This window comes from Harmonia axyridis, chromosome 3, assembly GCF_914767665.1.
Source record: "Harmonia axyridis chromosome 3, icHarAxyr1.1, whole genome shotgun sequence".
In the NCBI taxonomy this organism is placed as follows: domain Eukaryota; kingdom Metazoa; phylum Arthropoda; class Insecta; order Coleoptera; family Coccinellidae; genus Harmonia; species Harmonia axyridis.
The window spans coordinates 3,235,465-3,249,411 of record NC_059503.1 but is presented as its reverse complement, the minus strand read 5'-3'; the positions used below and the strand labels follow the sequence as shown (position 1 = coordinate 3,249,411).

At 37.6% G+C, this 13,947-nt stretch overlaps 1 non-coding gene across 1 annotated transcript; it reads right to left on the bottom strand.

Moving 5' to 3' along the window:
• Positions 1-11,096: 11,096 nt before the first annotated feature.
• Positions 11,097-11,168, bottom strand: Trnaq-cug. The gene has a single exon. It is a non-coding gene; the product is annotated as a tRNA-Gln (tRNA).
• Positions 11,169-13,947: the final 2,779 nt, after the last annotated feature.

Genomic DNA, 13,947 nt, shown 5'->3' with positions numbered 1-13,947 from the left:
TATATATAAATACCTCTGTGACCTTTTCTCACACTATTTTAAATGAACCATTTGAAATGTAGAAGTTGTCATAGTTGGGTAATGTGTTCCATCTACATATAATCTTTATTGGGATTTCTGACTACTACTGTGATATCTTGAAGAATATGGGAGCCTTATAGTCAAAGAATTTGATAAAGAACATTATCCAGAAAGCCAGATGATGCTATAACACACAAAGTCCCCCTGTCACATATCCAAAAGTCCATAGTTTTCATTTGGACAAGGAAATTTTTGAGAGGACTAAATAGAGAGGACTCTGAAGCTTCACCACTCGAAACTACTTGTAATTTAGAAGCTAGTCACCCAGTATCACCACATTCATTTAAATTCCTATGACAATTTCCCTATAAATTGAAATGGTAACCAATAAATACAATATCGCTATCAATAAATCGAGCTAATCGGACCCTCAAGGCTCCAATAAAAGATCACAGATTTCACCAAACACAAAACTCAACCCCCCATTGTTCAGTCATCATGACAACGCCAAAAATACAACCGAAAAAAGATCAACGAAATTTATGGGGTGGCGAAAGGAAACAACATTCAATTTACCCCAAAAAAATAAAACTTCACGTGCGCCTCATTAGATAATGACCATGGGAAACCCTTCCCCTAACCCCCTGCCTACCCGGAACTGTCCCGAATCCAGGCCAAACGTCAGGAGCGACTCAACAGGGTAGTCTCCAGCTCCGCTCGGACCTGCGTCAGTTTGTAGATGGCGCTGCTGCGATAGCACGCGAAGACCGGGACACGCACATGTTTCATCCAGTACATAGACAAGCTTTTAGCGGTGCGCAATAAAATAGCACGCTAACATGCCTAGGACCGGAGTGCTTTCGGTGGGAAGGTTTCATTCTACGAACGGTTAATTTATGTATCGCACATATTTCACTCTTGCCTGGTGAACGCTGCTTGCGACAAATTTCTAAGTTGATGAATTTGGGATGTTATCTGTCGTCTTAGTAAGGTATTTCGATGGAGTGACATGAAGAGGAGGAGAGGTGGAAAGAACGACGAGCTCTGTGGTTCATGATTTTGCTTTTTAGAGAAGCTGTGACATCTTTCGACGAGATGTAGCAATAAATCGCAACGGGATAGTAGCAGTAGGTACTGAGTGGCATCAAGCGACATCTACCGAGCAACAATCAGAATTTTGAGTGTAGCGGAGGAGATATCATATTATAAATATTGATTTCATAAGAATCATATATAGGAAGCTATTTTACTCCCTCAAAAGCGGCTATTTGTTATTTCTATAACTCACAAAAGAAGTCTTCAAACCATGTTCTTTTGAAAATTGCATCAGAATCAATCCAACATCTTTTAACATAATTTTTGTTATTATTTACGGATACGAAAATGGTTGATCCTTAGTCCTTGACATCATCAAGAATCAGCTTTATCAGTTCATCCGATCTTAACATCCCAACAATGCTCATAATGGTTTTCAATTAATATCATATTTTTTCGTATTGCCTTCGCTTACGAACTTTTCGTTAAGAGCTTCCATTAGAAATTGACCAATTTGCTGTCTAATAAGAATTTTTGATTTTCTGGCTGGTATCTAACATTTTGTGTCTTCAAAATTGGTTATAATTTTGAAATCTTGCTGATGTCAACATTATATTTAGCTACAAGATTGGCTTTCATTATTGAATAATATGACCAAAGTGTAGAAGCCATCAAATAATTCGCCTTTTTGGCAAAATATACTAGTAACATATAAACTCATAAATTTCATATACGAGTGAGTATTTGTTTCACCATTCCATTTGGTAGAATTATGGATATTTGTGACAATAAATCCACCACTCCCATGCTGCAGCTTTTTCAATAGTTTCATCACAACTGTTTGCAATATTTATCAAAAAAAAAAACTTAGGCAACATCTAAGGATATGTGAACACAATTTTTCGATAGCAATATAGCTACCCCAATTTGAGTAGCCTTGCTGATGACTCTTTCAGTCTTACTGGAAAGAAACTTTCTCAACAAAATATTCTACAAACAATTCCCATGATATTTCATTTTTCTCTGTTCTTTGCTATGTTAATAGCAACAAGATTATTCGAGAAAATATTCAGTGTTATGTAAATTATAAATTCCTACAAATGGGAGCAAAAAAACCTGAGGGAAGATCCTTGAGACAAATTTTCTTATTCGTTTCTCAAGTCATCCTATTACCTACAAATTGGCATGAAATTCAACTAACCAGATGCTTCCAAAATTCTAAAACCTACCAAATCGCTTGTTACCATTCATCCAAACGAGCGTCTTCTCCATTCAACACTCCCGAATTTCCCTCCACACTAGAATTAAAAAAACTTCCATGCATCCCGAAACGAAGACTCACAATAGTCCTCAGGTGAGTTCAGCAGGATTGCCAACATCTCCATCTCTTATCGTTGTGGATGCGAGCGTCGAATGCCTCCTTTTCAAGGGAGCCCAGCATCCTACAGGATGCGGACCGGGTCATTAAAATTTCCACGAACCAATGTTGAATATAATAAAAATAAACGAAATGATAAAATTTCAACCGCATAAATTGTTTTTATGAGCTTTAAAACGTCGCGGGAGGTTGTTGTTATGTAAATAACGCAGAGTGTAACCGTTGGATTTGAAATAGAAATAGATGTTCTTACAAACAATGGCCGCTGTTTCCAAAAATAGAGATCGGAAAGAATGATACGGAGGTTTGATGTAGATGACATTTTCATGTAAATCAGCGTGGTGTGCTGCCTGTAAGACAGTTACGGAGCGTTATTGCATACAAGTTTTGGTGCTGCATTATGTGTTGGTTGTCTTGGATTTACCTCGAAGACATTCAATACCGGTGGCTGGATTTTACTGTTAACTTCCTCCCAAAATCCCAAAAAAATACACAACTTCCTAACACAATAACATCTTAATTGAATTTCGAGGACCAATTTTGGTATTTAATTTGGTTCTACGTTCTACAACATGATATAGACGTATATAAAACAGGTAAAGTGTGTGCTCGCTTGATATAGAATACAAAGCTCAATTTCCTTAATTAGGCATTCACAGCTTGGCTTGATTTTCAAGCTACTTAGCTTGGGCTTCACTTGATTTCAAGTCAAGTAGTAGTTTTTCAATCTCAAGTCAAGTCAAGTATTTATTTATCAAATACTTGAAACATATCAAGCTACTTGGTTTTTAGCAGTTTTATTGTGTAGTGTCACATCAATAAAAAAATGATGAAATTAGAAGGAACCTTGCAAAAAAACACTATTATTTGTTAAACTTATTGTATGAAAAAATCGAAAACATCAACTTTTTTGAAATAGAAGCATGAATTAAATCAATATAAATCATAACAAAATGAAAATAATAAAAAATAAAGTTTCTTAATATTGAGAAACCTCCAGGCTTTATTTGATTTCATAATTTTCCATCCAGGATCTGAGACACATGAGGCATATTATAGATTTGTCGCCTAATCTACTGCGGGTTTTGTAACTGTGGAAGCAGCTCTGGAAAATTGTCTTTCAACAGCAGCTAGCGTTTACGAAAAATCCTTGGCCATTTTGGCCGAGTTTGGAAAGATATTTCTGAAACTACAAAAATCTACCAATATATTTCATAGAAATGTGAGAAAATTACTAATGAAGTCACACTGGCGAATGCTTCAGTCTCTCGGCGCTCGAGGAATCCCCTTATTTAGTCTAAGCGCGCACGAGATTGCAGAAATATATGCCGTGCGACGCGTGCATATCGAGCTCAAGTAATATCAAGTAGCTTAATATCAAGTCAAGTAATAAATATCTAAAATCAAGTCAATTCAAGCTCAAGTATGTAATTTTTCACGATCTTGATTTTCAAGTCAAGTAGTTGGTTAAAATGTCAAGCTACTTGGCTTGATGAATCCCTATCTTTAATTTCAAATTTACAACAGCAGCTTGAAAAACATTTATCTCCTTCTCTTTACTATCTTAGTATTTCTCACATGACCAAACCAACTCATTCTCGGCATTCTTCGATAGGAATAGTTGTGAAGTTACGTTAATGGACGATTTTAGTTCATTCTACTTGATATGTAATTCAAAAAAAAGCTCGACAATAATTGTTTAAAGTTTTGGAGCTTCTTCGAACCGCTATTGAGAAATGTACCCCGCCGCCACTGTCTTAACAGTAATTGCTACAAAACGACGCTTGGTCGATTGCAAACAGATCGTGAAATAATAAACACCAACTATTTTTATTGGAGTTGTATCAAGAATTCCTGAACTTCGACGGACATTCAGATAAACACCAATATAAATTTCATTGGCACTTTCACGGTGTTGTTATGGGTATAATGCACCGTATTAACACGAGGTAGGTGCTATTGTTCTGGTAAGATTGTACCATCTGAGATGTTGTATCAATTAACGTTTTGGTGCTGGAATTTTTTTGTTGGTCGCTTTGTGGTTGTTCAACTTTTCTGGTAGGTTTTGATGCTGGTCACGTTTTATTTAATTGCGATGAGGACTTAACATTAAGCTGAAATTCATTATTTTCATTATTGATTCGATTTAATTGTTTCACCAAGTTTTCTAAGCTAATAGAAACCCGAACACCCAGTCAAAATTATTTACACATGATAAAATTTTCAATTTTGACTTTAGTGTTTTTTGTTCAATATGCTTATAAATTGAATTCGAAAGAACTGTATGGTCAGAATTGTAGAAAAGAGTGGTAGTAAATGTGTTTTACAAGTGTTATTATGCCTAGAGTGGAAAGAAATGCAAATTATCGCCAAATAACCAAGTTTGAGTTGGGACGAATTATTACACTATGGATAGCTAGATTTTCGTACCGCAATGTGAGTGCTAGGTTGCAAAGAAGTTAAGATACTGTTGTAAGATGTTATCAGGCATGGCTTGAAGAAGATCGCACACAAAGAGCCAGGGAAACAGGTCGAATTGGCAGAGCTACACTTCTTCAAGAACGCTGGCCAAGATTGCTAGCTTTGGGAGACCTTTTCAACAGGATAATGCCAACCAGACCACACGTTACTAGAGTACTCTACTATCAGCATGCCGAAATTAATTTTGCTGCCATGGCCACCAAGGTCTCCGGATTTGTCCCCGATTGAACAAAAGTGAAAGATCATCCATAGGAGACTCACAAGTTATCACAGCTGGCTCAAACTCTAGCTGTGCTTCAACACGAGGTTGAGTTGGCCTGGAAGAAGATACTCCTCAAGGATATTGATCATCTAATCAGAATCTGATTTAAAATTTCAATCGTTTGTCCTTTTGATCCTCTTTATATTTAAAAACAAGAAATACTGCAGTAAAATCCATAATGAATCTGAAGGCTTCTGTTACCGTTGATGTAACAGAAATAAGCAAGTGAGGAGTCAAGAAAAACTTTGTTGGCGAACTGTTCCAATTGAGAACGAACCAGGAAGTTAAATAAATGCTAAAATAATGCTAATAAGATAACAATGGTTCATATGAATTCAAATTACACCATTGAAAACTGATGGTACATTTTCCAAAGGTAGTATCCTGTACTGACGAGAGATTGCTGATCTTTTCTAAGTTTCTATGAACCTCGCCCACTCAAGAAGTTTCCACTGCAGTCTTCAATTCACAGAGCCGAAAACAACCCCATCTGTATGCACCCCATCAGCTTCCAGAAGTAGCAAAACCATCAGGACTTCTTCCCTAACAAAAAGAGTAGAATGAGCATATCATAAGGTGATTATACTTAATTCTTCCAAGGGACCGGACGTAGAAAGAAAGTCTGGAGATTACGCGTGTCCCGAATGGCAACAGGGGATCACGTCCTTATTTAACGATCAGATCACCATCGGATCCTTTATTCTTTTCCAAAAGGCGCGCCTCCAACTCCAACAAATTGTATTTTCTTGTTTCGGCACTCCAATTTCCCGATTCTATCAGGAATCAACGGCCTCTCTCCGTTCCAACTTTTCTCCTCTGCGTCGTTTGAGAGCTTTGCATCGGAGTTTTTTTCTCGTACGGTCTTCAATTATGGTAACTGTTTTTCCTTCTGAGGGTTTTAAGAGTTGTCTCTCGCTCTTCGTTTCGTTAACTGGTGTAGGATCAGGCCAGGCAGGGTTTTTTCGGTTCGTCTAGGATGGAAACATAATCTGCAGGGTTTTGATACACAGAGTGTTTCTAAATGGTGAACCAATGGTAAAGAGTGTTTTTTTAGAGCTATATAACTTTAAATTGCAATAAAACAACGATGGATTATTCGATTGACATGAATTTTATTTATCCGCAAGATAATCTTGTGGCATTACATTTTGAATATGATTTCTGGCATATGACCGCCACGGCTGGCTCGGATGTAGTCCAATCTGGACGTCCAATTTTCGATGACTTATCCGCATAGACCAATGACTTTACATAGCCCCACAGAAAGTAGTTTAGCGGTGTTAAATCACAAGATCTTGGAGGCCAATTCACAGGTCCAAAACGTGAAATTAGGCAGTCACCAAACGTGTCTTTCAATAAATCGATTGTGACACGAGCTGTGTGACATGTTGCGCCGTCTTGTTGAAACCACAGCTCCTGGACATCATGGGTGTTTAACTCAGGAATGAAACAGTTAGTAATCATGGCTCTGTACCGATCACCATTGACTGAAACGTTCTGGCCATCATCGTTTTTGAAGAAGGACGGACCAATGATTCCACCAGCTCATAAAGCGCACCAAACAGTCAGTTTTTCTGGATGTAACGGTGTTTCGACATACACTTGAGGATTAGCTTCACTCCAAAAGCGGCAGTTTTGTTTGTTGACGTAGCCATTCAACCAGAAGTGCGCTTCATCGCTAATGGACGTAGTGTGCGATACGTATTCAGCACAGAACCATTATTTTCGAAATAAAATTGCACTATTTGCGAGCGTATTTCAGGCGTTATTTATGATGAATTGCCAAACAAAACTGAGAATAAATCACTTGACAGCTGTTAAATCGGTCGCCATCTTGAACAGTTATGCCAACTTAAAGTTATATACCTCGAAAAAAACACCTCATATTTCTTCAAAACCTCACTGAGGAATCTAAAAGAATTACTGGCGTTTCCCAGGGATCTATATTGTGCCCACTAATATTCAAAGTACTCTGCTTTATGTTGGTGATTGCAAGTTGTCGAATTCAGTATGTTGAGGATGATTGGGATCTCCAGAGTGACATAGATGGTTGTAATCAATGGTGTGACAAAAAATTGTTTCCTCAAGTCTAAAGTGATGTCTTCTAGCCGTGAGAAAGCAATATCAGAGTTCTCACATAAATAAATGAATATAAATTTATTGTTAAATTGAACATTGGTGTAGGACAGATTCGAAATCTTGGGGGGTCGTATTCTTCAATCAAACTCTACTACTGTCACAGCATACACCAGCATCTCATATTCAGGAAAACTCATACCGCCGACTCACAAATCGAATTCCCTGCCGACCGCAAAGAAGCGATTATCCAAACAGTGAAATTATAATTTCATTGTTCGAATCTCGCAATTGCTAAATTGAAATGCGTACGCCCCGATAAAAATCGGTCTAATAACATAGCGGTAACTAACTAGACATTAGGATCTCCTATTTCGTCCGGCAAGGCCGTAACAAAGCTCGATTGCATTTCTCATATAGAACGGACCGACGTGAGCGTCACGTAGACTATGAGGATGGATCTCGGGGCCTGAGCAAATTGCCGGGCACAAATTGAAAAACGGAAAAAATTACGATTTATAACGTTTATTCAGTTACACGAATGAAACTGAATAAATTGTTCATCAGCGGAGGAATGCAGCGGAGGAATAGAGAAAGACGTGTACGATTCCTCTTGGCGTCTTTTGCGGTGGATGACTGGTTGATGTTTACCACCCTGTAGGATATTCTCTGTTCGATCGTATCACAAAAAAATCAACAGTTGATGGGGATTTGTTTTTTCGTATATTGAACAGAATATAGCCCTCTCATAGATTACCACTCCGGCGACACAAACATAGTTTCTATGCATCTTACACAGTTCGAATCTATGGCAATTCCATTCTAAATCAGTTTGACAAGTAATGTAACTGTTTATTCGTGAAATATTCCCCCGAATTACACTCGTGCATCAAAATGACCGAATAATTTCGCATTCCAGCGTGTTTTCTTTGAAAAACTGCATTCGGTCATTTTCATTTTTGGAGATGAAATGAGCTCATGCAGTTTTTATGACAACACGCTGTCATGCAAAATTATCGGTAATTTTGATGCACTTGTGCAATTACCTATGATAATTCTTTGGCTATGAATATTGAAAAAAATTAGTTCACAGCATATTCTCTCAAACTGATGGTCAGTCTGTCTTTGAGAGGTTTTCGGGGCACTATTAGCAGATATCTCATAGTTTGTTTGTGCTTTTGTGAAATCTCTCAGAAACTTAGAGCTTGTACGAGCTGAGATAGCAGTTGTTTTCTGAGTAGGCTTTATTATCTAGTCCGTTCGGCATTTCTGGCCGTTCTATCAAGGATCAACAATACAATCTTCTCGTCGATAGGCTTTTCATAAGTACCATCTACCCTATCAGTTTGATAAATCTGCTCAGGGACATCCTGTATAATTCACCATACAAAATCATTCTCTTCGACTTCCATACAGAAAAGTGCCAGTTCAATATTGGCATGAAATTTTGCACCGAAAATATAAACCTCAATCAAATCCGTCATTATAGTCGCAAAATTCTGAGTCGTTTCAAATCAACCCATCTTCCGTCCAAAGCCAACTCAGCCTCTTCTGCAATGGAAGCTTCGCTGTCATACTTACCCGGTTTCCGATTGGATAACCGCACTTCCACGCCGTCAGTTTTAAAAATAAGAATGTGTGAGAAATGCGTGTGTCGCCAAGCGAAAAAAAAAAGGCTAATTACGATCTTCTTTCTCTCTCTCAGTCCCTGCTAACCCCACGCTGTCTGTGTCGCTGTGTCAACATGTGCGTTGAGACATGAGCCGACAGCGACAGGAGTTATGTTCTGTGAACTGCTTGAAGGAGATCGAAAAAAACTGTTTAGTTAGTGTGTGATGACTGCCTTGTTGATGGCACCACCAAAACAATCGACTTTTCTGAGGTGGAACACCGGAGAAAAAGCAGTGGCGTCGGCGCAAACGATGGGGTGGATATGGCTGTAATTTTTTATGACACTGGTCAAAAAGTGAATAGATTTGATTCAACTTGATCGTTTTTCTTCCCAAATGTCTGTAATTTTCGATTTTTGAGCCGAACTTGGTCCCAAACGATCAGGTTGAACTCAATATATAACGAAAAATATATTCTAGGTAGTTTCAAGGTTCAATGGTTCTGGAGTTATATTCATATGAAATTTATTTTTTTCAGTTATTACAAAAATACACATTCGATGAAACTGAAATCTGGAAATCTGTTGTAGAACAATGAAACAAATGTTCACACGGAGTTTAGTGTGCTTCCTATCATTGAAACGTTTTTTTTTTTTGTAGAATTTTGAGAATGTCAAGTTCCAATAAAATTTTGTGTATTCATTTATATAGAGTTTTACAATAAGAGTTTTCTTTTAGATGTTTAAAAGAAGAGTATATTTTAAGAAAAATTAATGGATATTTATTTCATTGTATAGAGGAAGGTATGCTATTGATGATGAAAAACAATACATGAAATTTCATTGAATTTTCCATCAACAATCTTAATATTTGAGGCTGTAGGTATGTCTTCGATAACTTCACGAATTTCATCTTTAAGGTCTTTAATCGATTGTGGAGCATAGACCTTAGCTTTTACCTAGCACCAAGCATGAAGTCTGAAGTTGTTGAATCACAAGATCATCGTGGCCACTTGTGATCATCTCTTCGAGAAACTTTTCTTGCAAAATTGCGATTGTTACGTTGCTTGTATGGTACGTAGTGCCATGTTGTTAAAAATAAACGTTGTCCTTATCAATATCTTTCAATTCCGGCTATAGAAATACTAATATTCAAGATCGACGAATCGGTAAACCTGGGTTTTCGCCAATACTATAGGCTACAGCAGCAATATTCTTAGTTTTTCTTGAGCGACGCACATGGTTTCGATTCTCCACATCACTAACTTGTCGAACCGCTCAAATTTCTCCATCAGCCGAAAAGTTACTTCACGATGACCCAAAGGTGCTTCAGTTTTAGTTAGCGAACTGTAACTTCGAAATTTTGAGCATTTTTGTAGTGGATTTCTGACAATTTCAATGTGTTGTTGATGTTTGTATCATTTCATTTTTAGTAATGTCGTAGTTTTTAATTTTCAAGTGTCGAGAGAGTGACACCTGGCCAAATACCAGGCAATTCAAAATGAAAGGTCTTATTGGAGGTAGTTTTTATTTAAAATTCGTCACTTTTCATCAACGGCACAGTAGTTCAATTGTTAATTCATTAATGGTAGAAAATTAACCTCTGATTCAGAAAATTTCTCTCCTGGCAGTTGGACTGCGGCCCTTAGGAGTCAACCATTTTTTCGATTGTAAAAAAATTTGTACGCCACTGTACTTTCGACTGTTGACGTCGCCTATCCCCATCGCTCATTGTAATGCGGCGATAGGTGCCACTTGTAACAATATTCTTCCTCTGTGGTAATTTATACCGCTTAGAATAACATTAGGTAGAGTGTACGCCTACGTCTAACGTATGAAAAACACCATCATCTACCATCTCACAATGCCACCGGGTTTGTTGTATTTGGACGCATGTGATTTACACAGGGTGGGGCAATGACTCTGACTTTCCACAGAGGCATGAGAAGCTCAAATTGGTAAGACGGGGACGAGAAAAAAAACAAATATATTATTTATGAGGTCCCACCTCTGTTCAAGCAGAGATGTTTTCATTAGTGATTGTTCTGGCTTGGTTTTGAATGTTCGATCATATTCATCACACAAAGAGAATGCTTTCTGAAGAAAAAACTCGAACAATTTTCCGGCGAACACTCTGTATACAATGGTTTTTAGACAGACAAAACTGGAAATGGTAAGTCTACAGTAATGATTATCCAAAATAGATATTATCTAAATGAACCGAAAAAAAAGGAAGGTCCCACCGAGATTTGAACTCGGATCGCTGGATTCAGAGTCCAGAGTGCTAACCATTACACCATGGGACCTGTTGTGCAATAATGCTTTACTGACGGCCCTTAAGGGTGTATATTATATGCATCCCTATAATCCCTACGAAAGCATTTGTTTGTACAAAATATTATTTTTCGAATCATTTGAATTTTGTCATGAAAATAAGAGATCAAATTTCCAAGGAGATTTATACATATTCAGTGGGTTATTATAATGGATTGAATTTTTAGTTGTATAGTGTAATAGGTACTCAGTTTTTTAATACTTACAGAATAATTTTTTTTAAATTCTTCCAAAAAAAATAAAGAATAATGAATTAATTAACAAAAAAGTAGGCTATATGGAATATTCGATTTCGCCTTGATTCTCAAAAAGCAATATGTCGGAAAATTCGATTTTCCTGATGAAAAATTAATTTCAAATTCTAATAAATGAAATTATCACAAAAAACACTACAGATGACTAAATTGTGGCCTGTCGCCTCATAACGAAATCTGTAAGCTGCACATTGAAGACAGAACCTATCATTTCAGAAAAGAATTTCCAGATTTTCCGTTGAATTAAACGAATCACTATAATTTTCTGTCTAGACTGAAATGTGGACATTGAAATGATCCAAACCACGTTGAAATTACGAAGCAGATGCTGACAAAAATTTACATTACATTAAGAACGGCGTCCAAGAAGATCAGTCTGCCCAATATAAAAGGGAATTCTTGCGCCCTTTTTAATATTCCACATATAAAATAATGTAAATCAGAAGGAGCCGAAGAAAGCCACAGACACTAAATTAAAATTGCCGATTCCACGTGTTATAAAAACATTAAGTCAAGCCATTTATTCACTTTTATTGTTTGAGCGATTCCTATAATCGACCCAGTGAATACTTGATTGTCAGTTATTCAACTCTCTTCGTGGGGTCTTTCTTTATCTACCCTGCTATTTGTCCATCCACTGGCATGTTATTAAACGTTTCTGTTGGGAATAATTCCAGAAATTATTCGTTATTACGACCTCTGTAAAAACATGAATTCGGAATTTTGATGAACCGATGAAGAACCAGGGGAAATTTATAGAGATATTTTTGCGATTAAGGACTGTTATTTGAGTTATGTTCGAATAAAAATGCAGTTAAGGGTGGCAATTTATACGTTTGGCGTAAATTCGAATGAGGACTTACACCGGGAGATATGAAATTTTTGGCGTTAATTCAGTGGGATGGGGTAATGTTAAGAATTATATTAATATTAAACGTAGGTAATTTGATATTTGATATTCAGTTCACGGCAGCAGGTTCGGGTTTTGCTGTTGCTTCTGAGATTTTTAGTGGGTACCTAAGCACCGGAGTCAATTTATTTTTCTTTCAGGTAATCAAAAATAATTGGTCAGTGTATTTGATTATACCTAATAAAGGGTGTTTTTTTTTAGAGCTATAGAACTTTAAATTCCAATAAAACAACGATGGATTATTCGATTGACATGAATTTTATTCATCCGCAAGATAATCTTGTGGCATTACATTTTAAATATGATTTCTGTCATATGACCGCCACGGCTGGCTCGGATGTAGTCCAATCTGGACGTCCAATTTTCGATTACTTTTTCCAACATTTGTAACCGTATATCGGCAATAACACGGATACTGTTGTCTTTCAAATGGTCAAGGGTTTGTGGCTTATCCGCATAGACCAATGACTTTACACAGCCCCACAGAAAGTAGTCTAGCGGAGTTAAATCACAAGATCTTGGAGGCCAATTCACAGGTCCAAAACGTGAAATTAGGCGGTCACCAAACGTGCCTTTCACTAAATCGATTGTGGCACGAGATGTGTGACATGTTGCGCCGTCTTGTTGGAACCACAGCTCTTGGACATCATGGTTGTTCAATTCAGGAATGAAAAAGTTAGTAATCAAGGCTCTATAACGATCACCATTGACCGTAATGTTCTGGCCATCATCGTTTTTGAAGAAGTACGGACCAATGATTCCACCAGCCCATAAAGCGCACCAAACAGTCAGTTTTTCTGGATGTATCGGTGTTTCGACATACACTTGAGGATTAGCTTCACTCCAAATGCGGCAGTTTTGTTTGTTGACGTAGCCATTCAACCAGAAGTGCGCTTCATCGCTAAACAAAATAAAATGGACGTAGAGCGCGATACGTATTCCGCACAGAACCATTATTTTCGAAATAGAATTGCACTATTTGCAAGCGTTGTTCAGGCGTGAGTCTATTCATGATGAATTGCCAAACCAAACTGAGAATAAATCACTTGACAGCTGTTAAATCGGTCGCCATCTTGAACAGTACTGCCAACTTAAAGTTATATACCTAAAAAAAAAACACCCTATAGTAAACCAAAAACTTACCAACAATGACATAGGCTGAATAACTTTTTTCTAATAATTTTCCAACCCGGAAGAGATGAGATCTTCCCGGGCCCCCTCCACTCCGATGTCACAACGTCCATTAAAAACATCCCAACGACTCCACGCACCAGAAGGTCTCGACGCCGCCGACGTCCCGAAGTGAGATAAAAACGGATGGACCAATATATTTTTTTCGTGCGCCCAGGATTTCGCCTAATTTAATCCAGGCCCATTATCCCAGGCACAGACAATTTGCTTTTATTTCCTTAACTTCTGCAATTGCCGCGCGGGGCGCCCATTCCAGATTCAATAAAGCAGAAAAGGCCATCCGAGACGGGTTTTAATGTTATTTCTTTCGCACTTTACGTAAAGGATGTTCTTGGGTAAATTAATAAAGATAGGAGCGCGCTTCCTTTAACGCCGTGTGTTCAGCGCCATTATCGA